At 48.0% G+C, this 13598-nt stretch overlaps 3 non-coding genes across 3 annotated transcripts; all 3 read left to right on the plus strand.

The window, feature by feature from the left end:
• The first annotated feature begins 3452 nt into the window (after positions 1-3452).
• On the plus strand, positions 3453-3642 carry LOC140397873 (U2 spliceosomal RNA). The gene has a single exon (XR_011937295.1). It is a non-coding gene; the product is annotated as a U2 spliceosomal RNA (small nuclear RNA).
• Positions 3643-9788: 6146 nt separating this feature from the next.
• On the plus strand, positions 9789-9974 carry LOC140397239 (U2 spliceosomal RNA). The gene has a single exon (XR_011936779.1). It is a non-coding gene; the product is annotated as a U2 spliceosomal RNA (small nuclear RNA).
• Positions 9975-10759: 785 nt separating this feature from the next.
• Positions 10760-10950, plus strand: LOC140397533 (U2 spliceosomal RNA). Its single transcript, XR_011936968.1, has one exon. It is a non-coding gene; the product is annotated as a U2 spliceosomal RNA (small nuclear RNA).
• Positions 10951-13598: the final 2648 nt, after the last annotated feature.

Consider the following 13598-nt stretch of genomic DNA (forward strand, 5'->3'; position numbering starts at 1 on the left):
AATAGTGCGGTGAAGTAAATGAAATGCATTCAAACTGTGCCCTACAATAAATCAAACGCATTTTAACAGTGCCCATAGTAAATCAATGCATTTAAACAGTGCCCTACAGGAAATCAAATGCATTTATACAGTGCCCTACAGTAAACCAAATGCATTTAAACAGTGCCCTATAGTCAATCAAATGTATTTAAACAGTGCCCTACAGTCAAACGGACCTTATTTAAACAGAGCCTTACAGTAACACAGCAATTAAAAGTGCCCTACTGTAATCGGACTTAAAATGTGGCAATAATAAATCATGTTTTTAAACATTAAACATGTTTATGTAAAGCGAATTGCTTTGGAGACCTAAAAAACAACTTTCCCGAGGCCAGTATATGCCCTTCCAAAAACTGAACGGGATCCAGCCAAAATAATACTGTTCCATATTTCTATCCAGCATATTAATTCTGCTCCATTTTAATATGCAGCCATATTAAAACGGCTCCATATTAATACTGTTCCATATTAATACTCTTCCACATTAATACTGTTCCATATTAATACTGTTCCATATTCGTGCTGCTTCATTTTAAGACCGTTACAAATGAGTACTGTTCCCTATTAATGTCCAGCATATAAACATTGTTCCATATTAATATTCGCTCATATTATAACTTTTCCATATTAGTAGTGTTCCATATTAATACTGTTCTATATGATTACTGTTACATATTAATATCCAGCCATGTTAACGCTGTTCCATATTAGTACTGTTCCATATTAATATCTGGCCATTTTAATATCCGGCTATATTAACACTGTTCCATACTAATACAGTTCCATATTAACATCCAGCCACATTCCATATTAATAATAATTATCTTTGTCACAAGTAGTCTTACATTAACACAACAACGAAGTTACTGTGAAAAGCCCTTCGTCGCCACATTCTGGCGCCTGTTCGGGGACACAGAGGGAGAATTCAGAATGTCCAATTCACCTAACAAGCACGTCTTTCGGGCCTTGTGGGAGGAAACCGGAGCACCCGCAGGAAATGCACGCAGACACCGGGAGAACCTGCAGGCTCCGCAAAGAGAGTGACCCAATCTAGGAATCAAATCTGGGACCCTGGAGCTGTGAAGATATGGTTCCATATTAATACTGTTCCATATTAGTACTGTTCCATATTAATATTCAGCCATATCAATACTATTCCATATTAATACGGTTCCAAGTTAATATGCAGCCATATTATTACTGCTCCATATGAATAATGTTCCATATTAATATCCAGCCACATTAATGCTGTTCCATACCAATATGGTTCCATATTAATATGCAGCCAGATTAATACGTTTTTGCTCAATGCCTGCTACCCCGCCCCCCACATGGAGGTTGGACATGGCCCGACTTGCCCAGAATGCTTTGTGCAAGAAAATATCACAGGCCACAGATGACTATATTATTAATAACTAGAATGGGGAAGTCCCGCCCTTCACGCTCTGGGAGGCCACGAAGGCTGAGATCAGGGGTGATATCATGGCCAAGAACGCACGTAGAGACAACGTAGAGAGGGCGGCTAGGCGACAGTTGTGGACTCCATACTGGAGGTAGACAGGCGATACTCTGAGGGCCCGAACAAAGAACTCCTGGCGGAGAGGAAAAAGCTACAAATGGACTTTGATCTGCTCTCCACGAGGGAAGCATTGCAGCAACTCCGCCAGGTACGGGAGACCCTTTACGAACACGGAGATAAAGCCAGCCACTGCTGGTTCGCCAGCTGAGAAAGCAGGCAGCCACGGGGGTAATAGCTCAGATTAGAAGCAGCAGACCGAATCCAGTGGCAGAGCCAAAAAATGTCTACGAGGCATTTGAGACCTTCTGCCGGGGGCTATTCACCTACAAGCCCTCAGCTTAGGGATGAAACAGTTCATCGATGGATGGGACACGCCAGTTGTGACACAGGCTGAAAATGGGACTGGAAGCACCTGTAAAACTGGGAGAAGGATAGCGCAGTGGTGAGCCCTCGTTCCTCATGGTCCCGCCCGCCCCACACATCCCTGTGACGATGGATGTGGCTGTCCTGCAACCCAGTTTTGTGTAGAAGCTGGGATTCGTCTTTCTGGAGCGCAGGAGGTTAGGGGGAATTTAAACAAGTCTTCAACGTCATAAAGATTTTTTTTTAATGATAGAAATGGATAGATCCTCTGCCCCCAATTGCTCGACTGCATAAATCCCACCTTAGTTAGTGTCCCAATCCACCGGACTTTCCACAATACCATATCCAGCTCTGCTCAGGAAGAATAATTGTTTTCCTATCCAGCCGACTGTTCTATATTGAAGAAGCTGGTGAACTTTAGAAGGACAATTCTGCCTTCCTATCCACACTGCTATTCACACATCAGTGCACGACGTCGAGATATACTTTGGACTGACTTTTCTGTGTCATTTTTGGCTCTATTGTTCATAAAAACAGATCAAGCTGAGCTGTACGAGATCTGCGTGTCGCCAGTGCACTCTGCTGAACACATCCAGATATAGTCTGGAGTAATATTTCGCTCTTCCGTTCTAACCTGGTGCTCCAACGGACACATGCACCTGCCCTGCAGCCGAACATGTATGTGTTTCATTTCCCAACCACTGTCCACACCCACTGACCCAAGCTGTACTTCAGAAGCCAATCTGCCTGTGCCATTCGCCTTGGATTGTTTCGAAATCCCACGTCAGGCTCGAATGCAGGTTACGATTCTTTATAGAATCATAGAATCCCTACAGAGCGGAAGGCGGGTCATTCGGCCCAACGAGTCTGCACCAGCCCTTAGAAAGAGCAACCTATTTAAGCCCACACCGCCACCCTATCCACATTCCCGCAACCCAAACTAACCTAAAGGGCAATTTAGCACGGCGAATCCACCTGACTTGCACATATTTGGACTGTGGGAGGAAAACAGAGAACCCAGAGGAAACCGTGTCAGAGAAAGTGCAAACTCCACATGGACAGACATCCGAGGCTGGAATTGAACCTGGGTTGCTGGCGCGCTGAGGCAAGCGTGCAAACTACTGTGACACCGGATTGCAGCCTCCTGGACTCTGCACTGCACAGATTCACCGTGTAGGACAATCTCTGGGGTCTCTGACAGCCTCTTTTTTGTTTTACAATGAAATACACAGTTCTTAAAATTTAGAGTAGTCAATTATTTTTCCAATTTATGGTGGCTAATCCACCTACCTCTCACATCTTTGAGTTGTGGGGTGAGACTCACGCAGAACCGGGGAGAATGTGCAAACTCCATGCGGCCAGTGACCCGGGGCCGGGGTCGCAATGTGGACTGGGAACTTAAGGAAATTAGGAGAGCAAAAACGGTACATGAAAGGATACAGGCAGGTAAAATGAACGAACGTCCGAAGTAATTTTACCAGCTCATTAAGGGTAAAAGGATAACTCGGGAAATAGCCGGAAAACATGGGCTATCGCTTCTCGGCCTTTTGGTTCAGATCAAGTGTAGTATCTGTTCTTATCAGTTTAATATCTGGTATGTCCCCTTCGGGGGACCGAATATTAAATTGATTTTTGGGACACGGAGATGGTTCAGGGGCTTTCTTGCTCCGCTCCAGGCATCAACCCGGTCTTGCAATGTTTCCAGGAATGGTGCCTTCACCCCGCTTTGGGCACAAATAGTGCAAAAGCAGAAAATGGCGCAAAACCTGGCTTCCCCTCTTCTGTCTTGTCCAGTTGTCTCATCCTGACCAATTAAAACATTTTCAGGCTCCAGAGCATTGCTAGCTTTTCTGCTGGCGGGCGCTTCGCGCACTAATGTCGTGAGCCTATGGGCTCGCGGACTTGCGGCAGCCAGGCTCCGTTTTCAGCTGATATGCCAAACAGATATCCTGCTGCTTTTTACAGGCCACTCACCCTCACCCTCGGATGCCGACTTGCCTTCTCCTCACTTCAGTTACCACATCCCTTCATCCTGCACAACGGGGAAGTGTGGCGACAGACTGAACGGCATCCTGATTTGGATGTAGGTTTACCTTCACGGCGTCTCTTTTCGTTCTCGTGACTCCACGACCAACACGCCAGGGTGGAGCTCAGGGAGACTAGACATTGCCCCCTGTTGGATTCCGCCAGTACTCGCTGCTTGCACGGATTGCCCTTTGTTCGGCAAAGGTGGAGATTTCTTCGACTCCCTCCGTTGGGTGTCACTGGGCCTTCACAGCGTCTCCATTTAATCTGGTGACGACAGGGGGCGGCTTGCCAGACGATGTCTTCCTGTTGTGTTTTACTGGTTCTGCATGCACAGACTCCACCGTGCTCGGCCAAGCTGGAGGTCTCTTGACCAACAGTGACCGTAGACTAAAAGTTCCAAAGCACAGTCGAGCGCAGCAAGGTGCTCCTGAAAGTCGGTGGACGAGGAGGACAAGAGCCATAGCCGGAAAATATTGGCTATCGCTTCTCGGCCTTTTGCCTGAGATCAAGTGTAGTCTCATTTGATCGTGGGAAGCTGAGGATCTCGATGACGATCGTGGATTGGAGAACTCGGAGGAATTGAAGTCGTCAAAGAGGAATCGTTTGGAGCTTGGCTGCTATTGGTGGATCGACATACTGGCCTAAATCTCTGGTTTAGGCCTAACGCCGAAACAGTTCAGACCCAACGTACGAGCTATGGATGCAGCTGCATCCCGACCACCAGGCTGGGGAGTGCGAAACACTGTCCGAGTCACAGTGAAGAAAACGGAAGGAGAGTCACCTTTGGATCGGATACTCTTCGTGAAGCGGGTGCTGCTCGAGTGTTGTGGGTTTAAAGCAACAGAAATCTTCTGCTTGCAAAACTTCCCCAAGAATGGCTTCTTTGATGTCACCTTCAAGAGCGGCGCAGCGTGCATCAAATTCTTGAACGTCTTCAAGGAAAAAGGTAACCAGAGTCCCCTGTCGATCCTGACTGCGGAGCCTCTGTTTACGCTACCGGCACAGCGAAATCGGGTTGTTACACTGCACACGTACAACCCCCACGTCCCTGTGTCTGATGTGCTCACGTTCCTCGCCAGGTACGCTGAGCTGAAAAGTGACAGCGTGCAAGTGAAAGACACCTTCGGCATCTGGACAAGTGAGCACCAGGTCAAGGTGACCCTAAGAACGGACAGCAACGGAGCCATCCTGCATACCCCCTCCAATTTCGCTATTGGAGTAAATCGTGGCTACCTCTACTACGTGGGACAGCCACGAGTATGCCACGCCTGTGGCAAAACGGGGCATGTTGCCGCAAACAGCAGTGTGACCTTCTGCAAGAACTGCAGGCAGGAGGGACACATGACTAAGGACTGCAAGGAAGACAAGTGCTGCAACCTGTGTGGGGAGGCCGGCCATCTTTACAGGGCCTGCCCGAAACGCGGGGCGACATATGCACAGATCATCAGCAGCGGAGTCAAAAAGGCGACCAGAGAGGAGGTGCATACACCCTCCACCGAAAAAGACACCACGGTTCAGAATGAGGAAAAGCAACAGAAGGGCCCCCAACAAAAAGAAGAGGCCCCAGCACCTCCTGACAACCCAACCCCAGCCCCATCTGATGAGGAACACTCAATGGAAGAGGAAGAGGAGGGGACAAAGAATAAAGAGCCCTGGGAAACCGTGAACAGGGACAAACGAAAGAGAAAACAAAAAAACAAACTGAAGAACCCCCTGAGGGGTAGTGGCAAAAAGCGACACCTCTCAGCCGGCGCACTTAGTGCCGACACCTCATCCGATGAGGGAAAACAGAACAAGAATCGGCCTCAAATAAAGAGGCAAAGCACCAACGTGGAACGGGAGGCACAGACCCCCCCAGACCACCGACCGGGAAGAAAACAAGGTCACAGACCAACCCCCGATAGCAACGAGCAGCAACAACCCAGGTGAAGACCGGCCTGCAACCCCAACACCCACTGACTGCCACGACGAACCCCCGGGCTACACCCCCCCCCCCCCAATGCATCTGCATCAAAATCACGGGGCCAGTACGGACCAGAACAGTTTTCTCAGCCCTGCAACTGTGCTAAAGTTTGCGAACACCACCGGCATGTTGGGGAACATTCAACAGCTGGAACAGCCAACTGTATAGACTCTGGACTCTTGAGACGGGTAAATCTATCTTTTATAATGGGTTTAAAAATTGCATCCATAAATGTGCGAAGCATCAAAGATACTTCGCGGTGTGTAGCCGCACTCAACTATTTGGCAAATGTAAAAGCTGACCTACTGTTCCTGCAGGAGTGCGGAATTCCGCACCTCAGCAACTACAGGCGCTGGTCGAGCTGGTGGTCCCACGGGCCATCGATTGTGTCAGGAGGAAACGACTGCCGCTCCTCCGGCCTGGGTATTCTGCTGCGGGGAGGCAACTTCACCATCTCCGACGTTAAGGAGGTGGTGGGCGGGCGCCTCCTCGTAGCAGACGTGAAATACAAATACACCCCTCTCAGACTTATTAATGTGTACGCCCCGGCCGTAAAAAGTGAGCGGCTGGCAGTTCTTCAGCAACTCCCACTGCTGTTGGCCACCTCCAAGCCGGCCATCCTGGGTGGTGACTTCAACTGCATCATCGATGCGGCTGGACGATCCAGCAAAGCCGACAGCAAACTAGACGCTACGTCCAGACTCCTGATGGAAACGGTAAAAGACGGCAAGCTGCTCGACGTCTGCAGCAACCCTGCAGACCGCGCGCAGCGTAGATACACATGGTCACGGCCAGACGGGTCCGTCCGCTCCAGGATAGACTTCTTTTTTGTGTCCCGAGCTTTCACGGTCAGGTCCACCGACGTAACGCCGGTGTTCTTCTCTGACCACTGCCTCCTACTGGCCGACTGCCACCTGCAGGAGGACCAGGGGGTAGGCAGGGGGACATGGAAGCTAAATGTAAAACTGCTGACCCCTGAGAACATCGAGGAACTCAGGAGGGATTACAAAGGTTGGAGAATCGTGAAACCCCTCTTTGAGGCCCCACATCTCTGGTGGGAAGCAATCAAGGGGAACATCAAGAGGTTTTTCATCCTCAAGGGCGTTCAAAAGGTGAGAGAGAGACGAGGGGTCATGTCCAGGCTCCAGAAAAGTATGGAAAATTTGCTCCAGCTGCAGTCGATGGGGGTGGATGTCAAGGAGGATCTCCAAGAGGTGAAGTGCCAGCAAGCCTCGCTCTACACCTCGGAGGCCTCCAAGGTTATCTTCCGTTCCAGAGTCCGCTCCGTGGAGCAGGACGAAAAGTGCTCACGCTTCTTCCTCCAAAAGGTGCACAGAGAGACCTCTGTGATCAGCAGCCTGAAGGAAGAAGATGGCTCTGAAAAGTCATTGCAGTCTGACATCCTGAGGATCAGCCAATCCTTTTATGCCGGACTGTATGACCTGAAGCCAACAGATAGCACTGTTTCCCAGACCTTCCTGTCGACTATCACGGAGGTCATAGGCGACAGCGAGCTGGAAAACCTGGACAAACCACTAACTCTGGACGAGCTGACAAAGGCCGCCAAGTCCTTCGAGACGAGTAAAACTCCCGGAAGCGACGGCTTACCGGTTGAGTTGTGTTCGGCTCTGTGGGACTGGATCGGCCCAGACCTGCTGGAAGTGTACGAGAGTATGCTTGTGGAAGGCAGCATGTCAGAGTCCATGAGGAAAGGCATCATCACCCTCATCTACAAGCAGAAGGGGGAAAGGGAAGAAATTCGAAATTGGCGACCCATTTCACTGTTGAATGTGGACTACAAAATTCTAGCAAAGGTCATCGCCAATCGGGTCAGGTCTGCTCTGGAGTCGGTGATCCACCCTGACCAGACCTGTGCTGTACCCGGCAGGAAGATCTCTGATAGCCTCGCGCTACTCAGGGATACGATCGCCTACGTGCAGGACAGGGGGGTGGACACTTGCCTCATCAGCCTCGACCAGGAGAAGGCTTTTGACAGAATATCGCACACCTACATGATGGATGTGCTCTCCAAAATGGGGTGTGGGGAGGGAATTCGCAATTGGATCAAACTGCTCTACACAAACATCTATAGCGCAGTCTCAATCAATGGGTGGGAATCAGAAAAGTTCCAGATCAGATCTGGAGTCAGGCAGGGCTGCCCTCTCTCCTCTGCCCTTTTTGTGTGCTGCATAGAACCTTTTGCCGAGTCCATCAGGAGGGATCCGGGTATAAGAGGAGTGACGATCCCAGGCAGTGGAGGCACGCAAGTCAAGGCCTCCCTGTACATGGGCGACGTTGCCGTCTTCTGCTCGGATCCTGCGTCTGTACGCAGGCTCTTGACCACCTGCGACCAGTTTGAACTGGCCTCTGGAGCCAAGGTAAACCGGGGCAAGAGCGAGGCCATGTTCTTTGGGAACTGGGCCGACCGGTCCTTTGTCCCCTTCACTGTCAGGTCAGATTACCTGAAGGTGCTGGGGATATGGTTCGGAGCTGCTGGGGCGTGCACCAAAAACTGGGAGGAGCGCATAGGAAAGGTAAGACAGAAACTGGGCTGGTGGGAGCAACGCTCCCTCTCCATTGCGGGCAAAACCCTGGTCATCAGGTGTGAGGTACTCTCGGTGCTACTGTACGTGGCGCAGGTCTGGCCCATAACCCGACCCTACGCCACAGCAGTCACCCGGGCCATCTTCAAATTTATCTGGCGATCCAAGATGGACCGTGTCCGAAGGGACACCATGTACAAACCTCTGGAGAAGGGAGGGCGGAACGTACCCAACGCCTCCCTCATCCTGTTGGCCACCTTTGTGTCCAGCTGCATCAAGCTGTGCGTGGACTCCCAGTATGCAAACACCAAGTGTCACTACATACTGAGGTTCTACCTGTCCCCGGTGTTGCGAAGGATGGGCCTGGCCTCATTGCCGCGGAACGCTCCAAGTAGTTGGACCGTACCGTACCACCTGTCCTTCGTGGAAAAGTTTTTGAAGAAAAACACCTTTGACCACAAGGCAATGAAGCAGTGGTCAGCACGTAATTTCCTCGAGGCCCTCAGGGAAAAGGAGACCGTGGAGGACGTTGGATGGTTCCCTGAGCAGACTGCCAGAGTCATCTGGCAGAACGCCTCATCATCAGAACTTTCAAACAAGCACCAAGACCTAGCTTGGCTGGTGGTGAGAAGGGCCCTCCCTGTCAGATTCTTCATGCACACCCGAAGGCTCTGCACCAATGCACGCTGCCCTCGGAGTGGCTGTGGGGCAAATGAGACGGTCACACACCTCCTTGTGGAATGTGCCTTTGCAAAGAAGGTCTGGAGGGAGATGCAGTGGTATTTGTCAAGGTTTATCCCAAACAGATCTGTGACACAGGACTCTGTGCTCTCCGGACTGTTTCCAGGGACACACACCGAGACAAATATCAACTGCTGCTGGAAGGTCATCAACTCGGTAAAAGACGCTCTTTGGTCTGCCCGAAACCTGCTGATCTTCCAGTGCAAAGAATTGTCCTCGACCGAGTGTTGCAGACTGGCACATTCCAAGGTCCAGGTCTACGTGCTGAGGGACGCACTCAAGCTTGGGGCAGCTGCCGCCAAGGCACAATGGGGAAAGACCACTGTGTAAAGTCTTTCCAGCAAATGTACACCGAGGGGCGGGTAACAGTGTAAAGCCCCTCGGTCGGGGCAACCAACACTCCAATGTACAAAAAAAAACTGGCACTGTAAATATTTAAGAAGGAATTGTCATGTAAAGAGTGATATGTGTATGACAATATCAAAATTGAATGAAAGAAAGTCAAGGCAACATGTAACCCTGCCGGAAATGTACAGTCAAGACAATTTGAAATGTTTCTGTAATACTCATGATAAATTTTTATGAATAAAGTATATTTTTTGAAAAAAAAAAAAAAAAAAAAAAATCTGTTCTTATCAGTTTAATATCTGATATGTCCTCAATCTGGGGACCGAATATTAAATTGATTTTTAGGACTCGGAGATCGTTCAGGGGCTTGCTCCTTCCGCTCCACGCATCAACCTGGTCTTGCAGTGCTTCCAGGAATGGTGCCCTCTCCCCGCTTTGGGGCGCAAAATGTATAAAAGCAGAAAATGCCGCAAAACCTGACTTCCCCTTTTCTCTCTTGTCCAGTTTTCTCATCCTGACCAATTTAAGGCCTTTCAGGCTCCAAAGCATTGCCAGTTTTTCTGCTGGCGGGAGCTTCGTGCACGAATGTTGTGAGCCGATGGACTCGCGGACTTGCGGCAGGCAGGCTCCGTTTTCAGCTGATAGGCCACACAGATTTCCTGCTGCTCTTTACAGGCCACTCACCTTCACACTCGGATGCCGACTTGCCTTCTCCTCACTTCAGTTACCACATCCCTTCATCCTGCACAACGGGGAAGTGTGGCGACAGACTGAACGGCATTCTCTTTGGATGTAGGTATACCTTCACGGCGTCTCTTTTCGTTCTCCTGACTCCACGACCAACACGCTAGGGTTGAGCTCAGGGAGACTAGACATTGCCCCCTGTTGGATACCGCCAGTACTTGCTGCTTGCACGGATTGTCCTTTGTTCGGCAAAGGTGGAGATTTCTTCGACTCTCTCCGTTGGGTGTCACTGGCCTTCACAGCGTCTCCATTTCATCTGGTGACGACAGGTGACGGCTTGCCAGACGATGTCTTCCTGTTGTGTTTTACTGGTTCTGCATGCTCAGACTCCACCGTGCTCGGCCAAGCTGGATGTCTCTTGACCAACAGTGAGCGTAGACTAAAAGTTCCAAAGCACAGTCGAGCGCAGCAAGGTGCACCTGAATGTCGGTGGACGAGGAGGACAAGAGCCATTGCCGAAAAATATGGGCTATCGCTTTTCGGCCTTTTGGCTCAGATCAAGTGTAGTATCTGTTCTTATCAGTTTAATATCTGATATGTCCTCAATCTGGGGACCGAATATTAAATTGATTTTTAGGACTCGGAGATGGTTCAGGGGCTTGCTCCTTCCGCTCCACGTATCAACCTGGTCTTGCAGTCCTTCCAGGAATGGTGCCCTCTCCTCGCTTTGGGGCGCAAAATGTATAAAAGCAGAACCTGACTTCCCCTTTTCTCTCTTGTCCAGTTGTCTCATCCTGACCAATTTAAGGCCTTTCAGGCTCCAAAGCATTGCCAGTTTTTCTGCTGGCGGGAGCTTCGTGCACGAATGTTGCGAGCCGATGGACTCGCGGACTTGCGGCAGCCAGGCTCCGTTTTCAGCTGATATGCCACACAGATTTCCTGCTGCTTTTTACAGGCCACTCACCTTCACACTCGGATGCCGACTTGCCTTCTCCTCACTTCAGTTGCCACATCCCTTCATCCTGCACAACGGGGAAGTGTGGCGACAGACTGAACGGCATTCTCTTTGGATGTAGGTATACCTTCACGGCGTCTCTTTTCGTTCTCCTGACTCCACGACCAACACGCTAGGGTGGAGCTCAGGGAGACTAGACATTGCCCCTGTTGGATACCGCCAGTACTTGCTGCTTGCACGGATTGTCCTTTGTTCGGCAAAGGTGGAGATTTCTTCGACTCTCTCCGTTGGGTGTCACTGGCCTTCACAGCGTCTCCATTTCATCTGGTGACGACAGGTGACGGCTTGCCAGACGATGTCTTCCTGTTGTGTTTCACTGGTTCTGCATGCTCAGACTCCACCGTGCTCGGCCAAGCTGGATGTCTCTTGACCAACAGTGAGCGTAGCCTGAAAGTTCCAAAGCACAGTCGAGCGCAGCAATAGCGCACAACAGTCCATGAATTGTATTTAAACAGTGCCCTCGAGTCAATTAAATGCATTTCAACAGTGCCCGATTGTGAATCAAATGCATTTAAACAGTGCCCTACAGTAAACCAAACGTTTTTGAACTGTGCTTTCTAGTAAATCAAATGTATTTAAATAGTGCCCTACAGTAAATGAAATGCATTTAAACAGTGACACAGTAAATCAAATGTATTTAAACAGGCGCTGCAATAAATTAAATGCGTTTAAACAGTGCCCTACCGGAAACTAAATGCATTTAAAAAGTGCCATGAAGTAAATCAAATGCATTCAAACAGTGCCCGACAGTGAGCCAAATATATTAAATCGTGATTTATAGTAAATTAATTGCATTTAAACAGTGCCTGACAGTAAATCAAAAGTATTTAAATTTGCGCCTTGGAATAAATTAAATGCGTTTACACAGTGTCCGACACGAAATCAAACGCATTGAAACAATGCCCTCCAGTAAGTCAAGTGCATTTAAACAGTGCCCGGCAGCAAACTAAAGGCATTTAAACAGTGCCCTGCAGTAAATCAAATGCATTTAAACTGCCCGACAGTAAATCAAATGTATTTAAACAGTGCCCCAGAATACATCCAAAGTATTTAAACAGTGTACTGCAGTGAATAAAATATAATTAAATAGCGCACAACAGTCCATCAAATGTATTTAAACAGTGCCCCAGAATAAATCCAAAGTATTTAAACAGTGTACTGCAGGAAATCAAATACAATTGAATAGCGCACAACAGTCCATCAAATGCATTTAAACATTGCCCTCGAGTCAATTAAATGCATTTAAACAGTGCCCTACAGTAAATCAAATGCATTTGAACAGTGGCCTAAAATAAATCAATTATATGTAAACGGTGCCAAATGTATTTAAACAGTTCTTTATAGTAAATTAAATGCATTTAAACAGTGCCGACAATAAATCAAATGTATTTAAACAGTGCCCCGACAGTCAATCAAATGCGTTGAAACACTGCGCAAGAGTAAAACAAATACTTTTAAACAGTGCACCACAGTAAATCAAATGCATTTAAACAGTGCCCTACAGTAAATCAAATGCATTTAAACAGTGCCCTATAGTAAATCAAATGCATTTAAACAGCGCCCAACAGTAAATCAAATGCATTTTGTTCCCTACAGTAAACTAATTGCATTTAAATAGTGCCCGATACTCAAATGCATTTAAACATTGCCCTCCTGTGAATCAAAAGCATTTAAACAGTGTTCTACGTTAAATCAAATGCATTTAAACAGTGCCCTACAGTAAACCAAATGCATTTAAACAGTGACATAGTAAATCAAATGTTTTTAAACAGGCGCTACAATAAATCAAATGCATTTAAACAGTATCCTACAGTGAACTAAATGCATTATTAAAATGCCCTGCAGTGAATCAAATGCATTCAAACAGTGCCCTACAGTATACGAAATGCTTTTAAACAGTTTCTGACAGTTATCTGAATGCATTTAAAGAGTGCCCAACACTCAAATGCATATAAGTAGTGCCCTACAGTAAATTAAATGAATGTAAACAGTGCCCTGTTGTAAACCAAATGCGTTTAAATAGTGCGGTGAAGTAAATGAAATGCATTCAAACTGTGCCCTACAATAAATCAAACGCATTTTAACAGTGCCCATAGTAAATCAATGCATTTAAACAGTGCCCTACAGGAAATCAAATGCATTTATACAGTGCCCTACAGTAAACCAAATGCATTTAAACAGTGCCCTATAGTCAATCAAATGTATTTAAACAGTGCCCTACAGTCAAACGGACCTTATTTAAACAGAGCCTTACAGTAACACAGCAATTAAAAGTGCCCTACTGTAATCGGACTTAAAATGTGGCAATAATAAATCATGTTTTTAAACATTAAACATGTTTATGTAAAGCGAATT

Source organism: Scyliorhinus torazame, chromosome 20 (genome assembly GCF_047496885.1).
Source record: "Scyliorhinus torazame isolate Kashiwa2021f chromosome 20, sScyTor2.1, whole genome shotgun sequence".
In the NCBI taxonomy this organism is placed as follows: domain Eukaryota; kingdom Metazoa; phylum Chordata; class Chondrichthyes; order Carcharhiniformes; family Scyliorhinidae; genus Scyliorhinus; species Scyliorhinus torazame.